This window comes from Mus musculus, chromosome 2 (assembly GCF_000001635.26).
Source record: "Mus musculus strain C57BL/6J chromosome 2, GRCm38.p6 C57BL/6J".
In the NCBI taxonomy this organism is placed as follows: domain Eukaryota; kingdom Metazoa; phylum Chordata; class Mammalia; order Rodentia; family Muridae; genus Mus; species Mus musculus.
Genome location: NC_000068.7, coordinates 131,904,973 through 131,925,885, shown reverse-complemented (window position 1 = coordinate 131,925,885; position 20,913 = coordinate 131,904,973). Strand labels below are relative to the sequence as shown.

Here is a 20,913-nt window from a genome sequence, read left to right as displayed (position 1 = left end):
TCTCAGCCTCAGAGTGTGTCGACAGTTAAAGTAAGGGCTCTAATTGGCAAAGAATGGGATCCTACAACATGGGACGGGGATGTGTGGGAAGACCATGTTGAAGCTGAGAATTTTGAATCCTCAGATTCTCAAGGGTTTGCCCCACCTGAGGAAGTAGTACCCTCAGCCCCACCTCTTGAAATAATGCCTTCCCCACATGAGGAAATTAATTTTGCAGAGTCTGCTCACGGCCCACCAATAGTTTCTTCTAGACCTGTAACCAGACTCAAAGCAAAACAGGCTCCTAGAGGGGAGGTAGAAAGTATAGTCCATGAGGAAATTCGCTACACTACTAAGGAGCTTAATGAGTTTGCTAATTCATTCAAGCAGAAACCTGGTGAATATGTGTGGGAATGGATTTTAAGGGTGTGGGATAAGGGTGGAAGGAACATAAAACTAGAGCAGGCTGAGTTTATTGACATGGGTCCTCTGAGTAGAGATTCTAGGTTTAATACGGAAGCTCGCATAGTTAAAAAAGGTGTCAAAAGTTTGTTTGAATGGTTGGCTGAGGTGTTTATCAAAAGATGGCCTACTGGAAATGACTTGGAGATGCCTGATATTCCGTGGCTTAGTGTTGATGAAGGGATTTTAAGACTTAGGGAAATTGCAATGCTAGAGTGGATATATTGTGTAAAGCATAATTGTCCACAATGGGAAGGTCCAGAAGATATGCCTTTCACCAGCTCTATAAGACGCAAATTGGTGAGAGGGGCACCAGCACATTTGAAGGGTTTTGTTCTTTCCCTTTTCCTTGTGCCAGATCTTAGCATTGGAGATGCTTCTGCTCAATTAGATGAATTAAATTCACTGGGTTTAGTTGGATCCCGAGGTAACAAGGGCCAGGTGGCAGCATTGAATCGCCAGAGACAAGGTGATCCTAGTTATTATAATGGACAGCGTAGACAAAAGAATGTTTATAATAACATACCCAGTAATGGTCAGCACAGGAGAGGTGAAATTTATAATGGCATGACTCGCTTGGACCTTTGGTACTGGCTAATCAATCATGGTGTTTCCAGGAATGAAATACATAGGAAGCCTACTGCATATTTGTTTGATCTGTATAAGCAGAAAAATTCTCAAACAAATGAAAGAAAGGCTACATTAGATCGTGGTAAACAGCAATCTCGGCCAGTGAATCAATTTCCAGACTTGAGACAGTTTGCAGATCCGGAACCCCTTGAATGAAGGGGTGGCCAGGTTCCTCTGAGGAAGGATCTTGATAAGACACTCAAAGGTTTTGCTGTTACCCTTTCTCCAGTTCTTCCCCAGAGGGACCTACGGCCTTTTACAAGGGTAACTGTACACTGGGGAAAAGGAAATAATCAGACTTTTCGGGGTCTGCTGGATACTGGTTCTGAGTTGACACTGATCCCAGGGGATCCCAAGAAACATTGTGGCCCTCCAGTTAAAGTAGGGGCTTATGGAGGGCAGGTAATTAATGGAGTTTTGACTGATGTCCGACTCACAGTAGGTCCAGTAGGTCCCCGGACACATCCTGTGGTGATTTCCCCAGTTCCAGAATGTATAATTGGGATAGATATACTCAGAAATTGGCAGAATTCTCATATTGGTTCCCTGAACTGTAGAGTGAGGGCTATTATGGTTGGAAAGGCCAAATGGAAGCCTTTAGAGTTGCCTCTGCCAAAGAAAATAGTGAATCAAAAACAGTATCGTATTCCTGGAGGAATTGCAGAAATTACTGCCACTATCAAGGACTTGAAAGATGCAGGGGTGGTGGTTCCCACCACATCTCCATTTAACTCTCCTATCTGGCCAGTGCAGAAAACAGATGGATCATGGAGAATGACAGTTGATTACCGAAAACTAAATCAGGTAGTAACTCCAATTGCAGCTGCTGTACCAGATGTAGTTTCCTTACTTGAGCAAATTAACACATCTCCTGGCACCTGGTATGCGGCTATTGATCTGGCAAATGCCTTCTTCTCAGTACCTGTCCATAAGGACCACCAGAAGCAATTTGCTTTCAGTTGGCAAGGCCAACAGTATACCTTCACAGTTTTGCCTCAAGGATATATTAACTCTCCTGCCCTGTGTCATAATTTAGTTAGAAGGGATCTTGATCGTTTGGATCTTCCACAAAATATCACATTGGTGCACTATATTGATGACATTATGCTGATTGGACCAAGTGAGCAGGAAGTAGCAACCACTTTGGACTCATTGGTAACACATATGCGTATCAGAGGATGGGAAATAAATCCAACCAAAATTCAAGGACCATCTACCTCAGTGAAATTCTTAGGAGTCCAGTGGTGTGGGGCATGCAGAGATATTCCTTCTAAGGTGAAAGATAAGTTATTGCACCTGGCCCCTCCTACAACCAAGAAAGAAGCACAACGTTTAGTGGGTCTATTTGGATTCTGGAGACAACACATCCCTCACTTGGGTGTGTTACTTAGGCCTATTTACCAAGTGACTCGGAAAGCTGCTAGCTTTGTGTGGGGCCTGGAACAGGAGAAGGCCCTTCAACAGGTCCAGGCTGCTGTGCAGGCTGCTCTACCACTTGGACCATATGACCCAGCAGATCCGATGGTACTTGAGGTGTCTGTGGCTGATAGAGATGCTGTTTGGAGCCTCTGGCAGGCCCCTGTAGGTGAATCACAGAAAAGGCCTTTGGGATTTTGGAGCAAAGCTCTACCATCATCTGCAGACAACTATTCTCCCTTTGAAAAACAGCTCTTGGCCTGCTATTGGGCCTTAGTGGAAACTGAACGTCTGACAATAGGACACCAAGTCACTATGCGACCTGAACTACCCATCATGAGCTGGGTACTATCAGACCCTGCAAGTCATAAAGTGGGACGTGCACAGCAGCAGTCTATTATCAAATGGAAGTGGTATATACGTGATCGGGCCAGAGCAGGTCCTGAAGGCACAAGCAAGTTACATGAAGAAGTTGCTCAAATGCCTATGGTTTCTACTCCTGTTACAATGCCATCTGCTGCCAAGCATGCACCTATAGCCTCATGGGGTGTTCCCTATGATCAACTGACCGAAGAGGAGAAGACTAGAGCCTGGTTTACTGATGGCTCTGCACGTTATGCAGGCACCACCCAGAAGTGGACAGCTGCAGCATTACAACCCCTTTCTGGGACAACCTTGAAAGACACAGGTGAAGGGAAATCTTCACAGTGGGCAGAACTTCGGGCAGTACACATGGTATTACAGTTTGTTTGCAAGAAGAAATGGCCAGATGTACGATTATACACTGACTCATGGGCTGTAGCCAATGGATTGGCTGGATGGTCAGGGACTTGGAAAGATCACAATTGGAAAATTGGTGAGAAAGACATCTGGGGAAGAAGTATGTGGATAGATCTCTCCAAATGGGCAAAGGATGTGAAGATATTTGTGTCCCATGTAAATGCTCACCAAAAGGTGACTTCAGCTGAGGAGGAGTTCAATAATCAAGTGGATAAGATGACCCGTTCTGTGGACAATCAGCCTCTCTCCCCAGCCATCCCTGTCATTGCTCAATGGGCACATGAACAAAGTGGCCATGGTGGTCGAGATGGAGGTTATGCTTGGGCTCAGCAACATGGGCTTCCACTCACCAAGGCTGACCTGGCTACAGCTGCTGCTGATTGCCAGATCTGCCAACAGCAGAAACCAACACTGAGCCCCAGATATGGCACCATTCCTCGAGGTGACCAGCCAGCAACCTGGTGGCAGGTTGACTACATTGGACCACTTCCTTCGTGGAAAGGACAGCGTTTTGTTCTTACTGGAGTAGATACTTATTCTGGTTATGGATTTGCCTTTCCTGCACGTAATGCCTCTGCTAAAACCACCATTCACGGACTGACAGAATGCCTCATCTATCGTCATGGTATTCCACACAGTATTGCTTCTGACCAAGGAACTCATTTCACAGCCAGAGAAGTACGACAGTGGGCTCACGATCATGGAATTCACTGGTCTTACCACATTCCCCATCATCCTGAAGCAGCTGGGCTGATAGAAAGATGGAATGGCCTTTTGAAGACGCAGTTACAGCGCCAATTAGGTGGTAACAGCTTGGAAGGCTGGGGCAGAGTTCTTCAGAAGGCAGTATATGCTTTGAATCAGCGCTCGATATATGGTACAGTTTCACCCATAGCCAGGATTCATGGGTCCAGGAATCAAGGGGTGGAAAACGGAATAGTTCCACTTACTATCACTCCTAGTGACCCTCTAGGAAAATTTTTGCTTCCTGTCCCCATAACTCTAGGTTCTGCTGGCTTAGAAGTTTTGGCTCCAGAGAGGGGAGTGCTCCTACCAGGAGCTACAACAAACATTTCATTGAACTGGAAGCTCAGACTTCCCCCTGGTCATTTTGGGCTTCTAATGCCCTTAAACCAACAGGCTAAAAAAGGAATAACAGTGTTAGGAGGGGTGATAGATCCAGATTACCATGGGGAAATTGGATTACCTCTTCACAATGGTGGTAAGCAAGATTATGTCTGGAGTGCAGGAGATCCCTTAGGGCGTCTCTTAGTACTACCATGTCCTGTGATTAAAGTCAATGGGAAACTACAACAGCCTAATCCAAGCAGGATGACAAAGGACGCAGACCCATCAGGAATGAAGGTATGGGTCAATCCTCCAGGAAAAGAGCCAAGACCTGCTGAGGTGCTGGCTGAAGGAGAAGGAAATACAGAATGGGTAGTAGAGGAAGGTAGTTATAAATACCAATTAAGGCCACGTAACCAGTTGCAGAAACGAGGATTATAAAGTAATATGAATGCCCATTGTAAATTTACAAATGCGTTTGCGATTGTACGAGGAATAGTTATATCATGTTAGGCGTATTTACAACCTTGTTATTGTTTCATGTGAACATGAGATATTATTTGTGTCAAGTTGACAAGGGGTGGATTGTAGTGGTTATTCCTGGTTGTCAACTTGACTATATTTGGAATGACTACAATCCGGAATTGGAAGGCTCACCAGTGACCCTTATCTGGAGGATTGGATATCCTTATCTGGATCTTGGTTTGAAGATCTTAAGCCATAGTGGCTATGGATTCCAGAAGATTGAATCTCCGAGTTTAAGGAACACACCTTTAATCTGGGCTACGCCTTTCATCTGGGATTAAAGGTGTGGTGGGACACACCTTTAATCTGGGCTACACCTTCTGCTGGAGACAATATAAGGACATTGGAAGAAGGGAGTCTAGCTCTTGCTCTTGCTCCTTTGCCTGCTTGCTGCGTGAGACTGAGTAACTGCTAGATCCTTGGACTTCCATTCACAGCTGCGACTGAACAATTGTTGGGAATTCGGCTGCCGACTGTAAGTCATCAATAAATTCCTTTACTATTTAGAGATTATCCATAAGTCTGTGACTCTAGAGAACCCTGACTAATACAATAATAGATTGGTATCCTGATGCAATTGCACAGCTTGCCCTTAAAGGTCTAAAAGCAGCAATCACCCACTTTGGGCAAAGTCCATATCTTTTAATTGTACCTTATACCGCTGCACAGGTTCAAACCTTGGCAGCCACATCTAATGATTGGGCAGTTTTAGTTACCTCCTTTTCAGGAAAAATAGATAACCATTATCCAAAGCATCCAATCTTACAGTTTGCCCAAAATCAATCTGTTGTGTTTCCACAAATAACAGTAAGAAACCCACTTAAAAATGGGATTGTGGTATATACTGATGGATCAAAAACTGGCATAGGTGCCTGTGTGGCTAATGGTAAAGTGGTATCCAAACAATATGATGAAACATGTTCTGGCATCATGTTTGCTTCTCCGTTAACCGGAGAAAAAGCCTCACATGTGATTCAACATTGTCTTGAGGCATGGAGTGCTTGGGGGAAACCCAGACTCCTTAAGACTGATAATGGACCAGCTTATACGTCTCAAAAATTCCAACAGTTCTGCCGTCAGATGGACGTAACCCACCTGACTGGACTTCCATACAACCCTCAAGGACAGGGTATTGTTGAGCGTGCGCATCGCACCCTCAAAGCCTATCTTATAAAACAGAAGAGGGGAACTTTTGAGGAGACTGTACCCCGAGCACCAAGAGTGTCTGTGTCTTTGGCACTCTTTACACTCAATTTTTTAAATATTGATGCTCATGGCCATACTGCGGCTGAACGTCATTGTTCAGAGCCAGATAGGCCCAATGAGATGGTTAAATGGAAAAATGTCCTTGATAATAAATGGTATGGCCCGGATCCTATCTTGATAAGATCCAGGGGAGCTATCTGTGTTTTCCCACAGAATGAAGACAACCCATTTTGGGTACCAGAAAGACTCACCCGAAAAATCCAGACTGACCAAGGGAATACTAATGTCCCTCGTCTTGGTGATGTCCAGGGCGTCAATAATAAAGAGAGAGCAGCGTTGGGGAATAATGTCGACATTTCCACTCCCAATGACGGTGATGTATAATGCTCAAGTATTCTCCTGCTTTTTTACCACTAACTAGGAACTGGGTTTGGCCTTAATTCAGACAGCCTTGGCTCTGTCTGGACAGGTCCAGACAACTGACACCATTAACACTTTGTCAGCCTCAGTGACTACAGTCATAGATGAACAGGCCTCAGCTAATGTCAAGATACAGAGAGGTCTCATGCTGGTTAATCAACTCATAGATCTTGTCCAGATACAACTAGATGTATTATGACAAATAACTCAGCAGGGATGTAAACAAAAGTTTCCGGGATTGTGTGTTATTTCCATTCAGTATGTTAAATTTACTAGGGCAGCTAAATTGTCAAAAAGTCTTTTTCAGTATATGTTACAGAATTGGATGGCTGAATTTGAACAGATCCTTCGGGAATTGAGACTTCAGGTCAACTCCACGCGCTTGGACCTGTCGCTGACCAAAGGATTACCCAATTGGATCTCCTCAGCATTTTCTTTCTTTAAAAAATGGGTGGGATTAATATTATTTGGAGATACACTTTGCTGTGGATTAGTGTTGCTTCTTTGATTGGTCTGTAAGCTTAAGGCCTAAACTAGGAGAGACAAGGTGGTTATTGCCCAGGCGCTTGCAGGACTAGAACATGGAGCTCCCCCTGATATATGGTTATCTATGCTTAGGCAATAGGTCGCTGGCCACTCAGCTCTTATATCCCATGAGGCTAGACTCATTGCACGGGATAGAGTGAGTGTGCTTCAGCAGCCCGAGAGAGTTGCAAGGCTAAGCACTGCAATGGAAAGGCTCTGCGGCATATATGAGCCTATTCTAGGGAGACATGTCATCTTTCATGAAGGTTCAGTGTCCTAGTTCCCTTCCCCCAGGCAAAACGACACGGGAGCAGGTCAGGGTTGCTCTGGGTAAAAGCCTGTAAGCCTAAGAGCTAATCCTGTACATGGCTCCTTTACCTACACACTGGGGATTTGACCTCTATCTCCACTCTCATTAATATGGGTGGCCTATTTGCTCTTATTAAAAGGATAGGGGGAGATGTTGGGAGCCGCCCCCACATTCGCCGTTACAAGATGGCGCTGACATCCTGTGTTCTAAGTGGTAAACAAATAATCTGCGCATGTGCCAAGGGTATCTTATGACTACTTGTGCTCTGCCTTCCCCGTGACGTCAACTCGGCCGATGGGCTGCAGCCAATCAGGGAGTGACACGTCCGAGGCGAAGGAGAATGCTGCTTAAGAGGGACGGGGTTTCGTTTTCTCTCTCTCTTGCTTCTTGCTCTCTTGCTTCTCTCTCTTGCTTCTTGCTCCTCTTGCTTCCTGCACCCTGGCTCCTGAAGATGTAAGAAATAAAGCTTTGCCGCAGAAGATTCTGGTCTGTGGTGTTCTTCCTGGCCGGTCGTGAGAACGCGTCTAATAACAAAGGCTACACAGAGAAATTGTCTCAAAAAAACCAATCAAACAAAATAAAACAAACAACAATAGTGTAATTCAGCAAGGTTGTAGAATACAGGATGACTGTCTTGTTTTTCTATCGCTGTGATAATACACCACGGCCCAGACAACTTGGAGAAGGGTTTATTCGGCTAACATTTCCAGAAGGGTAGGAGCCCGGTACCACCATGGGGGACAGGGAGCCTGGCAGCAGGCAGGAAGGCATTGGTGCTACTGCAGCAGCTAGAGTTCGCATCTTGATCCCAAAGCAGAAGGCAGAGACAGCTAATTGGAAATGGCAAAAGTCTTTGGAAACCTCACAGCCCCTCCCTTCCTCCAGTGACATACTTCCTCCAGCAAGGCCATGCCTCTTAATACTTCCCAACAGTCACCAACTTGGGACCAAAATACGCAAATGCCTAAGACTTATGGGGACATCTCACTCAAACCACCACAATGAGCATACAGAAACCAAGATCATTTCTATACCAGCCACAATTAACTAGAAAAAAATAGATATTCATATAGCAAGCAAACTGTAAAATATCTAGAAATGACAAAATTAAATAAAAAGTGATTTTATATGGCAGAAATTCAAAACTTTACCTTCTAGGTTGATTTTTTTCTGAATAACCTAATAAACACACATGGAAGAAGACATAGTTGTTACATGGAAGAAGACATATTTATTCATCAAAAGCCAACCTTAAAGGAAAGAGAGAGTGGAGAATGTCGCACATCAGACTTAAATCATCCTATAAAGCCATCTTTAAATAAAGTACCAAAAAGTCACTAAAATTCAGAAACAGATCAACAGAATAAAGTTCAAATATGGAAGCATATATACACTTTATAAAAGTACTTGATATATCAGTGGGTACCATGAACCAGTAAGGAAGAAAGGTTTGATGGTTCTGGGATACTGAATCCAAATGAATCCCTAGCCCCAAATGCAAAAGGAGACTCTAGATAGACCACAGACCTAACTGTAAGTAGGAGGATTGCGCATCACCTTAATCCAGCTCTCTGCAACGTAGGCAAGATGGTCAAGTTTTAGGCCAGTCTGGATAACACAGTAAGACCTATCTCTCAACCTAAAACAATAATAAATAGGCCATCGAAAAGGATGGTTTTCCAAAGTACAAATGGTCAGTAAACACATGGAAAAACGTTCAATATCACTGGCTGTCACAGAAGCACAAATTAAAATTACATAGTGAAGCCATCTCATCCAGGTTAGAATAAGACAAATAGCAAATGCTGAGAAAAGGGAACCCTTAAATTAGACCTCACCACGGAAATGTATATAGGTCCTGTAGAAAACTGAAACTAGATCTACCACATGACCTAGCTGTACCACTGTTAAGTGTTTATCCAAAGGATTCCAAGGGAGCCTGTCAGAGACACCTGCATGCTGTCCTGTCAGAGACACCTGCGTGCTGCTGTTTATTTCAGCACCATTTACCATAGCTAAGCCATGGGAACAACCTAGGCGTCCATCAACAGAGAAGGGATTAAGACAGTAGGGCTTCATTCAGCCATAAAGAACAGCAAAGTCATGCCATCTGGAGGGAGATGGATGCAACCAGAGATTATCATCTCAAATGAATGAAGTCGGGCAAATGGTGCATGTTTTCTCTCACATACGCTTCCTAGATTTTACATAGATACACAAAATAGTGTCTGTCTGTCTGGCTGGCATGGAAGGACAGTGAACTTGTCTAGGGGAAGACTGGGAGGCAGAAGGAAAGAAAGGGAAGGCAGCAGGCATGGGTAAAGTACACTATATATCCTATGAAAATGTTCTTACACAACTCGATACTATGTACATTTACTATATGTCAGTTAAAAAAAAAAACAACCTGTATGTCCTACTACTGCCCAAAATTGTGTGTGTCATGGTACATGCATGTGTGCATGCAAGTGAACATGCATGTGTATGATATTAAAATACAGATGAGTGTTCTTGTGAGCCGGAAGGTGAAGAAGGGCTTTCCAGACAAGGAGACACAAAGCACAGGCAAACGCAGAGAGATGAATTTGATGGTAATAACCAAGAAATCTTGTTCAATGCTATGAGAAAACACCATGAGCAAAGCCAATAAAACACACACAAGATGCTAATGTACATATGCTCACGGTGTTTGTAGCATTAAAGTCGGCAGGAGGGTTCTTTCTAGAGTCTACAAAGAAGCTTTACAAAAAGTAGGACATCAATTCTCTGAGAAAATGATTAATATATAATCACTAATTTGCAGTAGTGAGAGAGCCAATGGTATGTAAGCTATTAAAGTCCTTAGGAACCATATAAAATGAGAACAAAATATAAAAGGGAAGTTGAATATTGTCAAGATGGCGGACTCCTGGGGGTCCAGGAGCCCACACAGCCAGCGGGAGAACATGAATGGTAGAAATGGATAGTAAAAATGAAAAGATCAATGGTTACACAACTAAAAAGGGAGAATAGGAAGAGAACATTTTAAAATGAAGTATTGTATTTGCAAGAAATAATTTACAAAATAAATCTAGAACATGTGGACGTTCTAAATAAAATTAAGAGTTATTTGATAATATAGACACACATGTATCATTAGAAAACACAGCAACAAAGTAGAGTGGTAGGGCACTTGGCTACAATGTGTGAGGACCTGGGTTCAAGTCCCAGAATCAAAAAGTAAGTAAGTAAATGAATAAATAAATAAAACCACCCCAACATGGCAGCTATAGTTTGGACATGAGAGAGGGAAAATCTGCTCAGAACGAGAAAGCTCTAGAGAGACAGTAACTATATTTGTCTTATGAACTAAAAATCTCTGGGAAATGAGACCCCTTCCCATTAACATATAAACTATAAAAGTGACTTTAGAATGAATCCATTCAATATGTATCTTTTTTTTGTTTTTGTTTTTGTTTTTTTTTGTTGTTGTTGTTTTTCCAGACAGGGTTTCTCTGTGTAGCCCTGGCTGTCCTGGAACTCACTCTGTGACCAGGCTGGCCTTGAACTCAGAAATCCACCTGCCTCTGCCTCCCAAGTGCTGGGATCAAAGGCGTGTGCCACCACTGCCCGGCATTCAATGTATCTTTATTGAATAACTGGTATATGAATTTTAAAAAGCAGAGCTAGGTATTGGCCTACACCTATGATCCTAGTAAGAAAGCGTTTTCATTAATGTGATGAAAACATCAAGCCTGTTGCCATTTTTAGATTTTTCTAGGAGCTTACAGAGTTGTGATTTCCTACGTGAAAATGATGGAAAATCACCTGGAAAGGCCTTAAAGGGTTAAAAAAAACCTCTAAGCTCGCTAGAATGGCAGTCTTTGAAATCTGCTGCATCTAAAGACACAGTGGGTAACATTTGACATTAAGAACACAAAATATCTAGGGCTCAGCCTCAATATAAATAGCAGACTTACTGAGGAAAGCTATACAATTTTGCTGAGATTAAAAAAATACTAGAGGGTTGGAGAGATGGCTCAGCGGTTAAGAGCACTGACTGTTCTTCCAGGGGCCCTGAATTCAAATCCCAGCAACCACATGGTGGCTCACAACCATCTGTAATGGGATCTGATGGACTCTTCTGGTGTGTCTGAAGACAGCTACAGTGTACTCATATACATAAAGTAAATAAATAAATAAATATTTTCTTAAATAATAGAATAATAAAAAGACATGTATTTTAGAAACCAATATAAGAGATTGCAATTCTATCCAAATAATCCAGAGTTAACACTATTTTATCCAAATTCAGAGGACTTTAAGAAACATGGTGCAGAGACACCTGAAAGGACATGGTGTTCACAAATGCAGTCCCAGAGACTGAAAGGTGGAGGCAGGGGGATCAAGAGCTCAACCTGCCTTGGTTATGAAATGAGTTGGAAGCCAGACTGGGCTGAGCCTTGCCTGCCTGTCTGCCTAAAAAGAACTGGATGGTGGATTTAGCTCAATGCTAGAGCATCTGTCTGCTACATGTGAGACTCTGAATTTGCTTCCTAGCACCAAACCAACCAAACCAAACAACCAAACAACCCCAGCCAACCAAACAAACAACCCCAACCAACCAACAAAAAAACCCAAACAAACCCCCTAAAAACTGGAGAAATTCTGTGTAAGAACAGAATCCAGAGCAGATCTGGTCCAATGCCATGTAAACCTGCACAGACATCACAAGGTTCTGCTCATAGGAGCAACATGTGCAGTCATGGAACCATAGAGAGGAGGGTACAAAAGGTCTACGAGTCACTCAGTTATTCTATTCCTGCTATGCATAGGCATCAAGGAGCAGAGCTGCTAAGAACTTGTCCTGAAGTTGTGGCAGCCTAAGATGCTGCTGCTGAGATCCATATATATTGATCAGTCTCTGCAACCTACTAGGCTCAGAATACATACAACTTGAAGTTGAATCTGTTAAATTATGAAGCAGAGAGAATAACACTTGAGCACACACACACACACAAATACACAAAACAGGCACACAAACATATATATGTATGTATATATATATACATACATATATATACGTATATATATATATACATGCAAACACATAAAGACAATATGCACACACAAAAACACATAAAGACAGACACACATATGCACAGATAGATAGACAGACAGACCCACCCTCTATTCCCATCCCTGGGAGGAAATTTCCTATCTTTCTTGTGCTAAGTACAATTAATTCATTTCTCATCATTTGATGTCACTGGTCCTTAAGGACCTGGATCAAGCTATGAAAGATCATGGAAAACATTTTAGGGCTTTAAGTGGTATCTCAGGCCCATCTCTGGATTAAATAGAGTAAAGGGTCCGTAAGCTGACTCATTATCAGAGCTACTTTAAGAACTTTGGAAAAAAAAAATCAGCTATCCGCCCAGGACAGCCTGGATGTATTTATGGATGGAATGGGAGAGGTTGGAAAAGCCTCGCATGGAGCCTGCTGCCCGCCTGCCCGCCCTCCTTCCCTCCCTCGCAAAGCTAGGCCATCCGGAACCTAACATTTTACACTTTCTGTTAAGAGGATGCAGCTCCCTTGGAGTAGCCACACAATACTGCAGTAGCAATGAGCAGAGAACTACTGAACACAGAACTCCCAGGTTTGAGAGGGAATGCCCACACTATCCATTTATGCATTACTTTATAATGCTGTAGCCATCCCTGTTTTAGATATAAATGTATGTTTAAGTATTTATTATGCAGGAGCTCACAGATGCCTTTCAAGAATGGAATGAGAAAGTTAAAACCAACATTCAGAAAAACTAGCTGGGTGTGGTAACCTGGCTTGGAACTTGGAACTTGGCACAGGACTAGAAGGTTGCATACAGGGAGTTCCAGGTCAGCCTGGGCATAGGAGATCCTGTTGAAAAACCAAAAAACTCAACCCTCAAACCAAGAATAAACAAAAGAACAATCCCAAATTAAAAAACAAACAACAAACAAGAAAAATCCTTCATTCGACCTTTCTTATTTGAAATTTGTCATAAAAATGCCTATCTATTTTAATATTTTTAAAATGCTTTCAGTTCCTTGGCCCAGCACAGTCCTCAGGAGAAACAGTGGCCCTTGTCCCATAGAATTAAGCTGACTTCGCAAGACAGCACTGAACAGTGAGGCATAAGTGGCCTCTGGAACAAGCACGGAGGTTTTCTGGCCCCCATCTCCCCAGTTGATGATTTTTCAGTTCCCCTCCCAACCCTCCCCAAGACCATCATGATTCACAGGGCACTCACAGTCTGCTTGGCTCTCCTAAATTGGACTGGTACCACTAGGAAGGCAGAATGCTTCAGCTCGGTTGAAATGGTTCAGTTCTGAAATATACTCAGGAGTCCTTTAAAACAACAAAAAGAGAAAACTAGAATTGATAAATAAGTCTGAGAACTGAAATACAATCTAATCTAATATGCAAATCATCAAACCAATACTAAAGAGTCACGCAAAATGGAGCAGTATTTGAACATGAAAATAAGGGCAGCGCAAACATATTCCAAAAAGCAAACAGGGCATGATCTATGTTATTTTAGAAACTAAAAACCTATCCCTGGGTTCGATCCCAGCAATCCCCAGTATTTCAAGAAAAGAAGCCTGTGAACTGTTTTTTTTCCTCCCAAATAAGTTAGTGGAAATAATACAGCAACAAACAAACAGAGGAGATCAGACACATCGTCTGAGCTCTTTCAATTACTGCTCTTCTGGGCTTTTCACTGAGACAGCCTGAGTCCTGAAAAGCCTTGGTCTCCTTACCTGTACTTTGACTCTCAGTTGTCCCCAGTGATACGTGGGGCCTAAAATGAAGAGTGTTCACGATGGCCTCGGCTTCCATCATGAGCCTGTCAGTTTCTTAACTGCTTGGCTTTTACACCTTTAGGTTGATTTTTCAGTTGGATCTAATTTTCTCTAACTGCAGGCCATATGGCTCCCCTAGCCCTTTGTTTGTTCCTTCCCAGTAAATTGCCAGGAGTGGGGTTTCTGGGTCACAGCACACGACTAATAATACCTCACCAGATTGTTTTACTGCTGGGCACGGTGGTTTATGCCTGTACCAGGGCATTCTGGGAAGATGCAGGGAGGATTGCCACAAATTTGAGGCCTGTCTGGTCTACACAGCAAATTTCAGCTACATACTGAAAGCCTGTTAATGAGCTCACAAACACACTCCAAACTAACCAAGGAACCAAACAAAAAAAGCCCTAACTGACTTACAGTAGTCTCAACTAAGTATGAATGGGAAACAGAATAGTGCACTTTCAATGTCAAGTTTTACACAGACAGTTAATCTCTGAAATAAATGCCAGGCATGGGTAGCAGTTTTCTCCTTTCCAAATATGATGGAAAGGGGATGGAGGGATACTTAGAAGTTTTAAGAGCTCTGGTTGCTCTTCCAGAGGACCTGGATTTGGTTCTGAGCTCCCCTGTGGCAGGGGCTCACATAACCATTCACGGCTCTAGTGCCAGGGCATCCAGCACCCTCTCCTGACCTCCACAGAACCAGGTGTGTATACAGGCGAATGTGGATGCAAAACACTCATGCACATAAAATAAACACTAGTCTTTTAAAAAAGGAATAGACAAAAGGAACCCCAGGCAATGTCAAGTCATGATTGTTGGTTGTAAAGCAATCTTTCTAGCCCTTAAGCAGGGCCACTTGTTCCCAAACCTGACACTTTCAGGCAACCTCTAGGTTAGGGTTGCTGTTGCCATTGTCTCTGTCTATTTAATAGATGTAAAGACAACAAACAAACTTGCTTTAATTTGCATCTTATTCAGAAAATGACTCATCGTTTAGTCCCTGCTATAAATAATATGGAAAGCTTGTGTCAGATTCAAATACAACCCAAATCATCCCTTAGCTTTCTATTTCCTTCGCCTCCTCGAAGCTCTCGGATGTGTGTGTAGGTAAAGTAGTTCCTTTTCTTCATTGAATAGTTAATTTTTCAAGATGTTTGGCATTTTAATGCAAAATTTTGATTCCTGTTTGCGATATAATTAAATTTGCACGTCTTTAGTCCCATTCTCCCAGGAGTTTCTCTTAAGGAAATGGAGAATTCTGCGCACCCGCAACTGCTATTAAACCACGGTATTCAAAGTACAAGAAAATAGACAATCATGAAAACGCCTAGACAGGGCAGTGAAGGCGCACGGCGACGTTGAGAATGAAACTGTGCAAGGGAGTAATGACTGTGGTGGAATAACGAGGTAAAATTATGTTCGCTGTAGCTACTACAAAGAGAGAAGAAAACAGCCAAGGACAGTCAAAAGATGCCACCCCCATCCCCAGCGATGCTGAGCTGTGAATCTGGCTCGGGAAGGAAAGGCTGGCTCCCGGCCTGGCTGCCCTGGGATTCGGTTCCTCCAGGAGTCGCGCAGCAGGGGGTGTACAGTCACCTCCCAGCCAGACTCAGCCCCAGTCCCAGTCCCAGTCCTAGTCCCCGTGGCCTCAAGGCCCCGAGAGGCGCAGTGAGCCGAGCTTGACGACGGAAGGCTGAGTGCTCGCCAAGGCCTGGCTTCAGCAGCCCGCTTACCTGCCACCGATGCGACGCAGCGCCCAGAATCGGTCTGCTGATCCGACAACGCGGGGGAGCCGGGAGTGGAAAGGGGCGGGGCAGGCGGGAGCTAGGCTGGGCGAGGGGCGGGGCGTGATGCTCACCAATGGCCGCGCCGCGTCTCTCGCGGGGGGGTGGGGGGTGGGGGAATGAGTCACCGCTCCGGACTGGCTTAAATGCTTGTATCTGTTTAAACCGCCCCCAGTGTCAGCACTCCCTGACGACGCTCAGCAACTATAAAAATCATCTTTAATGGAAGACTGATCCAGTACCCAATGCTCCCGTTACATAATGGGTAGTTGAGAAAATGAAAGGTTACCTAACGGAGCGAGGAAGCCATCGTTGAACTTTGGTAACAAGAAATTGGTAACGAAGATTTTCGACATTTTCCCACAAACTATAAAAGAATTAGAGGCCTAGAAAGTATATTGGCCATTGCATGTTGACTTATTTATTCTCTGCTGATTCCTTCTTTTCCCCTTCTTTCCTTTCTTTTTCTTTTCTCTCCTTCCCTTTTTTCTTTATCTTTGGAGACAATCCCATAGCCCAATTTGGCCTGGTGTTCCTACTAAGTAATTTAAGCTGACCTCAAACTCAAAGCAATGCTTCTCCCTCAATCTCGTGAGTTCTAGGATTGTAGACTCGCACCACCACACCCAACTCATTTAATCACTTTTTTCTTTTATTGTGTCCAAAGGAAAAAATGCACTGCATTTAACAGCTCCCACCAAACACAGCCTGAAACAGCTTAAAGGAAATGATGTTCTTGTTCAAGATGCCTGCTGACTTGGACAGGTGAAAGCCTGCAGTCAGGAGACTCTCAAGTTCAAGGCTGACCTGGGCAACATAATGAGACCTTTTTAAAACAGGGGAGGGTTAGGAGCTGGGGCACTGGCTCAGTTCCCAAGCGTGAGGACCTGAGTTTGGAATCCAGGGACCACTGGGCAGTGATTGGGGAAGACATGACATTGACCTCTGGCCTCTACACATAGGTTGACATGCACCCTCATGTCCATACTACACATGTAACACACTCCAAAGCCATGTAAATAAATTGCTGCCAATACTGAGACAGAAGAGGTCATAAATCACAGGGAAAACATAATATCCTGTCCTCTTGCTGAGGGCGAGACACTGAAGATCATTAACAGACACAAGATTGGGTTTGGATTAAATATTTGTATCCAGTATTAGGATCCAGGGAGAGAGGGTGGTAAGGAACTATCCGAGCCAGGAGAATTATAGTTGTTTATTAAGTACTCTTGTGTAATCCTTGTGTCCCCCCACCCTGTGTGTGTGTGTGTGTGTGTGTGAGCGCGCGCATACATGGGTAGGCTCACACAGTTGTTGACAGTTGTTGGGGAAGAGGCCATGAGAGGGCTGGAAAATACAGCCTTTGGCTGAGATGATTCAATTACAGTGAAATTAGATTTCAGCGGTGCTGGTGTCTGCTTGACCTTTACTCTGGGTTCTTAATGAAGGCATTGACCATCTTCCAGAGCCTTGCCTTCCTGCCTCAGAGAATACTCATTGTGATCAGGATGACTGCATCTGTCAAGAGGGCAGGGGAGGAGTGGGAGGGTGTCTAGATTAGCTTAGGTAAGGGACCAGCTTCCCACCCCGCTTCCACCTGGCCTCCCCCACAGAGGGACTCTGAAAGGCTTGATTAAAAGACATCAAAACTCAGCTTTTTCCTCAAAGAATCAAATATCTATTGGCTGACTGCTCTCTACCCACTAGGAAGTGGCAATGAAAGCTTTTTTGGGTGGGGGTTGAGAGGTTTCTAGAGACAAAAGAGGACCAACCAGAAGCTCGGCAGCTACCTGGTTATAATAATAGCCTACCTGGTTATTGTTGCTATGCAAGCCTGGGCATAATGGTATAAGCCTGTCAACCAAGCACTTGGGAGGTCATTGTTGGGAGAAACGACATAATTTAAAATAAGCATGTGGCCGGCGAGTTTATGGCAAGGCTGAGAGGAGTCGGGGAGCCTCTTTCTGCTGTTTGGTGGCTGTTTTGAGTTACGGCACTGCATAGAGAGTGTGGTGGGTTTGTTGTTTTGAATGGCGGAATGAGACTGTGAACCTGACAATGGTTGGAGCCATCACCAAAGCTAATTTGCAACACTGCATTATTTTTCTTTCATTTAATAAAGAGAACGAGGCAAACTAGTCTTGACAAGAATGCTCTGAAAAGGCCATCACAAAACTCCCTCTGAAAACTCTGGCTTCCCCCTGATGTATGCTTTATGCCTCTGATTTTTTCTGCCAAGGAGAGGCGCCTTGAGACGGAAAGCTAAAGAGAGAGGGACATGAGGACTCAAGCCTGCACTAAGGCAGAAGCCTGCATCTGTGTTAAACACATTCCAGACCCCAGGCCTATTGGGGTAGAGTCTTAGGGAAGTAGCGACTTGCCTCAAAGTAGGTTATCACACTTGTGGCTCAAAGCACAGGCTTGACAACTTCTGTCTTCTTAGAAATGACAACGTGGCACAGTTTGACCCTAATGTGCAAATGATATAAGATGGTGTTACAGTTTGAATGTGTCCCCTTCAAATGTCACCAGTGGGGTGTTATTACGAAGTGGGGCCTCCTTCCCTTATGAATGGGATTCAGGCCCTTGTAAAGGAAGTTTCAAACATGGCTTTTTGTTTGGCTATAAAGTGTCCCATAGGCTCTTGTATGGGTGCTTATTTCTATGGAGTGGTGCTGTTCAGGGGTTTATAGAACCTTTGGTCTATGACCCCTATACCAAATTTGAAGATAAAATGTTTTATAACATTGACAGCAAGTTTCAGATCCCCCTTCAACCTAGTGCAAATAAAATGCAACTTACTTTGGTTATGAGCCTAGCCTTTAAAGGCTGAGCCACCCCTTCAGCCCAAAGTGCAGCTTATTATGAAGCAGTAGATGACAGCTGGCACCGGGACAGCCAAGTCAGGGCCAGCTGAGCCAGGGGCAGCCAAGCCAGGGCTGGCCAAGCCTTCCCAGGCAGCATTTGAACAGCTGCCCCTCTCACCTCATTTCTTTGGTCATTTGTTATGTGTGGCAAAAGTTGTATATTTCCAATAAAAACATTAGAAAATATAGAGAAGAATAAAGAAAAACATTCATGGTGGGACCTGAGTGATGGCTCAGTAGTTAAGAACACTGGCTGCTCTTCCAGATGTCCTGGGTTTTGTTTCCAGCACCCATGTGGTAGCTCACAAACTTCTGAAACTCCAGCTTTAGGAGATCTGATGCTCTCTTTTGGCCTCTGCAGGAGCCAGCCATGCATGTGGTACACAGACATACTTTCAGGCAAAATACCCATGCACATGAGTTCAATAAAAATATTTAAAAATATTCCTGGTTTTATTCCTTTCGTCTTTTCTACACTTAACCAGGTATAGTTCTGAGTTTTGGTATAGTTTCTCCCTAGGATTGCAATGTCTTCTATGATGCTATTTTAATTGTTTCCATGCATTCCAGTGGGTGCCTGGAATACACATCCCCGAAGCCAGATGCCCTGCCAGGAACCCAAGGCATGGAAGGGTGTGGCAGGTGTCTTGGCTTTGGAATCTAGATGCCAACATGCTTGGATCGGTATATTTCTCCAAAAAGGTCCCTGGTGCAGAACTATAGTTGCTTACTAGTCACTGCCAACTTGATACAAGAAAATGGTGTTTGTTCAATGAATAATTAAAGGTCTTTTCATTGATTTAAGACTGTCTTAGTTAGGGTTTTATTGCTGTGAACAGACACCATGACCAAGGCAACTCTTGTGAAAGAAAACATTTAATTGGGGCTGGCTTACAGTTTCAGAGGTTCAGGCAGACATGGGGCTTGAGTTCTACATCTTGATTCAAAGGCAGCAGCAGGAGACTGTCTTCTGCAGGCAACAGGTGTCTACCTCTCTTGCACTGGGAGGAGCTTGAGCACTGGAAGACACCTCAAAGCCCGCCTATGCAGTGACACCCTTCCTTCAACAAGGACACGTTTCCTAATAGTGCCACTTTCCACGGGTGAAGCATATTGAAACCACCACAGACTAATTGTGAAATCCTAGCACTTCTAAAGAACTTCAAGAGGCAGAAGAAGAAAGCATTCCAACTTCAACGAGCAGGGTGTGGAGATTGCCTAACGATCTTCCAGTCACTTGCTCTCGGTTTCCTGGTTTCTTTCCTCTTCCTTCCTTAATTACTCATCTAAGTTACTCTCAGCATTCAGTTTACACCCCATGTTTTACGAGTGCTCTGTATCTACTGTAAACAAGCTGGGAGGGGGGGGGGCGTTCATTCTTTCTGGTTTTGTGTGTGTGTGTGTGTGTGTGTGTGTGTGTGTGTGTGTGTATCCATGCGTGTCCATGCATGCACATATGGAGGTCAGAGGTTGACACTGGGGTGTCTTCCTCAATCACTTCTCACCCTGCTTTTTGAGACAGGATCTCTCACTGAACCTGAGCTCCCCGTTGCAGCTTTCCAGAGAATTCCAAGCTAGTCTGGGCTAGAGTAAGAAAACCAAAACCCAATTCAAACCAAACCAAAAACCTGGGAGCCATCTCTGAAACACACACACCAGGGAAAGATGGCTCTTCAACCACCTGTGTTGGTGGGAGAAGGAGCCTGGCTTGGATGGACCCTGTTCTCTAAGCAGCAGGATTACCTCCTGCCGTGAACATGTGAAGCTTGTCTCATTTCAGATAAAGCTAATCAGGAAGTACGTGACAGCCTCATTCGCCAGATGAATTTAGGTTAAACCATGTGATAAATGGTGCTGTCAAGCTGAAGACCAGTTACTAAAAACACGCACAGCATCCTTATCTACTGGCTCACATAAAGGGCGACACTCCTCCTGTCTGCACACTCCCTTAGCAGACTGCCTGTGGTGTGCATCACATTCTGGTTGAATGCTTGCTCAATAATAAAGCTCTTTTCTTTTTATAATATCTTTGTGAGAGTTTTTTTCCTCTAAAACCATTTATTTCTACCCATCTTCTTTCCATTTTTCACACATATCTGCTGAAGAATAC

General features: G+C 43.9%; 2 protein-coding genes across 4 annotated transcripts in view; both read right to left on the bottom strand.

Moving 5' to 3' along the window:
* Positions 1 to 15,958, bottom strand: part of Prn (prion protein readthrough transcript) — a 46,204-nt gene extending 30,246 nt beyond the window's left edge. For both annotated transcript variants that reach the window (NM_001278258.1, NM_001278259.1), the window contains exons 1-2: positions 15,883 to 15,958; positions 13,594 to 13,691 (exon numbers count right to left, since the gene is read on the bottom strand). The gene's annotated coding sequence lies outside the window, so the exon portion shown is untranslated. The remainder of the gene's footprint in view (positions 1 to 13,593; positions 13,692 to 15,882) is intronic.
* The window catches only part of Prnp (prion protein), a 28,509-nt gene extending 12,551 nt beyond the window's left edge, over positions 1 to 15,958 (bottom strand). Inside the window, exons 1-3 of one of the 2 annotated variants that reach the window (NM_001278256.1) lie at positions 15,883 to 15,958; positions 13,594 to 13,691; positions 6,318 to 7,858 (exon numbers count right to left, since the gene is read on the bottom strand). The gene's annotated coding sequence lies outside the window, so the exon portion shown is untranslated. The remainder of the gene's footprint in view (positions 1 to 6,317; positions 7,859 to 13,593; positions 13,692 to 15,882) is intronic. The other variant, NM_011170.3, reaches the window with a different exon arrangement.